A 6509-nucleotide genomic window follows, 5' to 3' on the forward strand; every position below is an offset into this window, starting at 1 on the left:
GTGTGTATTGCACGCGCGCGTAGAAGCTTTTAGCAGTTAATGTAAGTGTAGTTACACTTCAGCATATGAAACTGATGAGTCAACCGTTTTGATTGAGAATTAAATGACGGGTTAAAGTGCATTGAAGACGTTTAACGCAGTTTATTTCTCCCATTTAATTCTTTTTCAATTTCTACTTCGAATCTGCAGTACAAATAGGGGATCCCTGCTGCAGAACCAACACACCAAATTCACAGCAAATACAATCTTCTTCCTTTGAATTCTTCTTCATCTTCAAGCAGCAGGTACACCTTTAGGTTGGAGTCAAGACCGGCAGTGCAACTGCTTCGCGCTGTTGTATCCTGGAAACAAACGTGTTCTCCTGGGAGACACGGAATTTGTTTTAAGGGACCCGTGTCTAACATGATCCTCAACCAAGAACAGTTTTCTCTTGTTTTAATCTTGTTCTTATTTTCTTTTCAGTTGTAATTGTAATTTACTTTTCAGTATCATTCTGTTATTGTTTGTAATTCAAGTTAATAAAGAAATTTTATCTATTTTGCACGAACGGATTCCTACAATCACAACTTACAAAAATGTGAAAAACCCTCTAGTCTTGCAAACGTTTCACTTTACCATACTTCCGAAATGCTTCAGAGTGTTCTCGTTGAGACCGTAGACGAGGAGTACTCCTTGGGTCGTGCTCTTGTAATTTTTTTTGTCGATTACAAAACACGAACTGGTTTGAAACCAAAACTGAAACCAAACCGGTTGGAACTGGACCGAAACCAATACCCAAACTGGTTTGGCCCAAAACCGGTTTGTAAAATGGCAAAACCGATTTTTAGCCGACTCTAATGCCGATTGTATGGCAATGACGCATATTTTATTGTAATAGGCAAAAAGAGTCTATCTTACCCATGCCTTTTAGAAAATAATCACAATAGTTAACTTTTTTGTTTCTTTTTCCCTTTTTACATCCCCTAAAATTAAGGCCACCCGGGATGGTTTCCAATTTGTGCGTGATAGAAATTGTTCACGCGTGAACAATGGGAAAACACCACCGCCACCCCATAATTTTAACGCGTGGACATTAAATCGCGTTAACATTTTGACATGTTGAACATTTAAAATCCGACCATTGGCATGTGTTTGTTGACCGTTTTTTTAACGTTAGTTTAATTAAAAAAACCTATAAACAATCTATATATAGTTTATAATTTTATACCATTTCACTCACACCAAAACACTAACACATATCACACATTCTACAATTTTTATACCATTTCACAAATGGATTTTCCTACGGATTCGACGTTTCCGATGGACAGCGATAGCGATAGCCAATCGTCTTCCGACAATGAGACGCTTAAATTTTTCATGTCGGTGTATAATAATCTTGAAGGAAGTTCGAACCGCCCAAAGAAGAAAATGGTGGATCGTGATCGGGTACATGCCAACGAAGTGTTAATGAACGATTATTTTGTGGAGAATCCGGTCTACAATGCCGAAACATTTAGAGATCGGTTTCGTTTACCAAAAGAATTATTTTTAAAGATTGTTGGAGACATCCAAGCAACTGAAGAATGGTTTCAAGAAAGAAAGTTATGACGCGAGGGGCAAACCAAGTTTCACACCGATACAAAAAATGCATGTCCGTCATTCGCCAACTAGCAACTGGTAACCCTCCCAATCAATTTGATGAATACCTAGCTATGTCGGACAGAACTTCGCGTGAATGTCTGCAATTTTTTTGTAACGCGGTCATTAAATTGTATGGTAAAGAGTTTTTACGTAAATCGACGAGACACGACATCTCACGGATTTATGCCGCACATGAGGCTAGATGGCATTTTCCTGGGATGCTCGGTTGCATCGATAGTACACATATCGAGTGGAGAAATTTTCCATGAGAGTTGCGAGGGGCGTATGTTAGGTGACGTCAAAAGATCAACCATCATACTTGAAGTGGTGGCGTCGAATGATTTATGGTTTTGGCATTCATATTTTGGTGTTCCAGGTTCAAACAACGACATCAATGTTTTGCATACGTCGCCGTTGTTCCAAATCGTAACGGATGGTACCGCACCTTTCTGTCCAATCTATGTTAATGGACGATATTACAGACGAGGCTTTCTTTTTGTTGATGGTATTTACCCATCATGGTTTGTTTTTGTGAAAGCTCCTCCGTTTCCTGTCGAGGCTAAAGAAAAAGCGTTCAAAAAGTTGCAAGAATCGGCAAGAAAAGATGTTGAGAGGGCTTTTGGTGTTTTAAAGGGTATATGGGGCATTCTAAGCCTATCGGTTCGTGCGATGAATAAGAAATCAATACATAGCATAGTATATGCATGTATCATATTGAACAATATGTTAATCAAACAAGACGGACGTGCAATATCTCTAGATTGGGTGCCGGATCCTCCTACACAAGTTCACGTTCCCCAAAATATCCAACAAGAGTTGCGTGATGAAGAAACTCACTTTCGGTTGAGACATGATTTAATCGAACTAGTAGGTTCTTTAGGTTTGGAATTTCCTATTTCGGACGAGGAGTAGAGTTTCTTTATGTATGTTTTTTTTTAATTGTAGTCTAAAATATTTCTAGTATGTTTAATTGAACTAGTATGTTTTAATTTAATGAAATTTGTAATTTATAATTTTAGTGTTTTATTATTAATTTATAATTTAAAAAAATAAAAAAAAAAGTTGTGAGTGATGGAATTACATCACAAGTGATGACCATTTCCACTAAAAAAATTTGTGAGCGATAGAATAATGGTTGATGACATGGCGGAAATCGATTAGATGTTGTGAGTGATGAAAATTTTACAAGTTAACCACCCCAACCTCCTAATAGGGTAAATGGCATTTTGGTTAAGAAAATACATATCCCTTCTCTACTAATTGTACTCTCATTTGATGAACAATATACACCACAAACCCTAGCTTTAAATTGTATCGCCGCGCCGCCATCATCCCATTGTTGTTCTACCACTCAACCGCCTCCTCGCCATCTATATATGAATACTTCGTTATTCATATAAAAATGTCATGAAATATGTATGTTTTTAAAGACATGAAAACTTGAGATCAAACATTGTCACTATTTCACTCAGCAAATTTAAATAGGGCGACACGATTGTCTAAATCGCTCGAACTTCGCTCGACGCTCGCTCGGAGTATTTACTGCTCGAAAAATGCTCGCTTGATTTGAAGCTCAGTTTTAAATGAGCCGCTCCGCTCCGCTCGGTTCAGTTGTAAACGAGCCAAACACGAGCAAAGGTCCGCTCGGTTCGGTGTGGCTCGTGAACAACCCTAATTTGGATAGCTGAAAATATAACTTTTCTTTTGTTTTACTATTTTATGTAATAAGTTCTGATAAGGATTATATACATATGATTTATATTTTTTCAATATTCAACCCAACCCATGTAAGAATTAATTTGTAAACTAATCTGTTATATAAAATTACTGTCTATATAAAAAAACTAATTACATGTAAAAGCTTAAGCCTTACAAAACTGATCTTATTAAACCTTCTATGGAGATTAAAGATCAAATTTAGTTTACTTTATTTACAAGTCTTTGTTAGAGACCCAAGTAGTGGTCTGGTCATACGCATGGCCATTTTGGTCCCCCACTATTTTATTGGTTTTTAGTAGATATCAATTTCTTTATAATATATTATTCAAAGATATGATGAGAACCACACCACCACTCGTGAAACGAATGGTTTATAAGGACATCACCCTTACGTCATAATGACGTATATATGTTTCTCATCTATGCAATCCTTTTTCACGTTGACATATACATTACACTCTCATAGACGGTTAGGCATTACTTGGAGATCGAATTCTTTTTCTTTTTTTCTTTTTGACGTGTTACATAGTAGTCGATACTATTTCTTATATGGTAGTGTATGTATTTGATCCTTAAGTGACACCAAATCATCGCACATCTTCGAAGAGTGACCACATTAATTAAAAGAATGCTTATGATATTTTTCGACATACACAATATCGATGAAATGAACAATCACACTCTTTATTCGTGAGTGTCACACTAAAAATAAAGTCGATGGTTGTCGGTAAAACCAGTGGTTTTGGTCAATATTGAACGTATTCACTTATTATGAATTGAAACTTAATATTTCATTGATAATGAAGGAAGATCACATTAAGGGAACAAACATAGGCTTAAACCTAAAATTCCCTGCAAAAACAACTGGAATTCTTGTAGGTATAAGCCTATAAAGACGTACAACGGTTAATTAGCCAATTTGTTCCATGAATTTGATCAAAGAGACCTAGGATGCTCAAAGATGTAATTGTTATTTGTTTTTCTGCCTCTTAGTAGTCACAAAAGTGGAATCATCCCTGTCGTTTGTTTTCTCAACTATCGCCTTAAGCGCTTCTTCAATGGCGTTTATCCAGTGATTCACCCCTTGTTGATTATCAATACTACTACCCGAATGTTGATCTTCTCCGGTTACAAACAAAACATTTTTCACACGTCGTCCAAGTGTTGTGATCTCGGCTTTTAGGGTTCTCAGTCGAAGCATTTTCAAAGTTTTTATTAGGTCTTGCAATAGATCTGACCGATCCTCACAACATAATGATGCCCTGATCACTATCCTACCTTCTTCATCAGATGTGTTGTCAATCGTTAACTCATCTATCTCACTCGGAACTGGTATTTGTTCAGCGATGATGGAAGTTTGGCACTTAAGCTCCTTCACGTGTTGGATCACTTCCGCAAGTAATGAAGCCTTGTCCGTCTACAAGTGTTAAAACCCACAACAAAGATAATATTAGTTACATTTAATATAAAAACATGTCACTTGTATAGTATGCCGAGTTATCACATCATTAACCGATTTAGTGACCCTAATTAATCGTAATTTCTAAATCACTCTCTAACTTTCTCATCCTATATATACACCTTTAGGACTTTGGACAATGTTAAATCACAATGATGATACATGAACATATATATATATATATTTTGAACGGCTGACCTCTCAATTTTAGTGTTCTTGGAAGGTTTGCTTCTCTTATTGGGCCACCAACCCCAATATACATGAACATATATATTCCATGTCTTGTGTGTATGAATGTGAAAACATAATAAAACAAAAGGTGGCTAATCAATTACATTCTATCTTTATCCGCTAGCTATTTCGTATGTCCTCATTAACTTTTAATAAATTAGAATTTATTGCCAAATTGAAAAAACATGAGAGCATGAGGAAATTGCGACTCACAAATAGAATACTAGATTTCTTTTTATTAACATGATGACTTTTGGATGACCAATACACGAGTCTGAATCATTCGTTTCATTTTTTTTTAATATACGATATTATATATATATTCATTTAAATGCTAATCTTTAATATCACAGGCAAGAGCGTGATCGGTCTAACTATTAGCATTATGGGTTAAATTGTATATATAAGTTTAAAAACAATATAGCAAGATTTAACTTAATATTTTATGTAGTCGAAAGCAGTTCCTTTTTTAAATTGAACTTTCAAATAAAAAACAAGTAGAACAAACTAAGACAGCTTACTTTGGTGGTGTTGGGAAGTAAGCTACGAAGCTTAGTAAGGTGATTATTGATTCGTTCGCGACGTCTTCGTTCTGCTTCGCTGTGGCTTTTCGAGGCGGCTATGCTTTTGGCATCCGCGATCTCTTGAGCAGTCATATTCTTAACCGCTTCGGTCTGGATCTTAAACGGGTCAGATTCAGGTTGAACGCCCTGGAACCCTAGATGGTGGTCAGTTGAGGGAGATGTTGTACTGCTACTCTCATAGGCAAACTGCAAGCCATCAACCACCCTCTTATACAAACCACCATGGGAAGAGATAGATGAAGGAGGAGAGGGTGGTGGAGGACGGTGAAACGGGTGGTGGTCTCCGGTTGGACATGGAAGAACATGGTTGTAAGATGGGTGGTGATGATATTGATGCATGATTAAAGGGATTTGTGAGGATGATGATGATGATGATGGTTGTGGGAACATGAAGGTTGTATTAGTAGATGAATAATCTTGAATACCCATGGTTGGATGAATCTCTTGCATGTGTGAATGAAGAAACTAGAAGGTGTGAAAGTAAATAGGATTTGGATGTAGTGAAGGCAAAAGGGATGATTAAAAAGGGGATATTAGAAGCAATACTTTACTTTTTGATATGTGAAGCTCAGTTTCGTTTTGTGAGGATGTGGGAAGACAAAGTGGAGTGGTACCTTTTTATCCTTGCAAACTTCAATTAGAACACTTTAAGATCATTAGATTTAATTGTAGGTACCAAGATGATATGGTTAAAAGAGTTTTATAACTTTACTAGCTAACATTAACATGATTTATAAATTTTAAAAGCAAACAAAATTAAAATTCACCCTCATTTGATAAAAAAAATTCTTCTGCTACTTAGAGTGTTCAAAATGTACTCATAAATCTATATAAGTTGATACAACATTTCTACTTTCTCTTAAAAAAGTTGCTTATGCATCAAAAATAATAAT

The 6509-nt window shown here is 36.1% G+C and overlaps 1 pseudogene; it reads right to left on the reverse strand.

Annotated features, from left to right (window-relative positions):
- Window positions 1-4136: 4136 nt before the first annotated feature.
- On the reverse strand, window positions 4137-6201 carry LOC110872118 (annotated as a pseudogene).
- Window positions 6202-6509: the final 308 nt, after the last annotated feature.

Source organism: Helianthus annuus, chromosome 8, assembly GCF_002127325.2.
Source record: "Helianthus annuus cultivar XRQ/B chromosome 8, HanXRQr2.0-SUNRISE, whole genome shotgun sequence".
Taxonomy (NCBI): domain Eukaryota; kingdom Viridiplantae; phylum Streptophyta; class Magnoliopsida; order Asterales; family Asteraceae; genus Helianthus; species Helianthus annuus.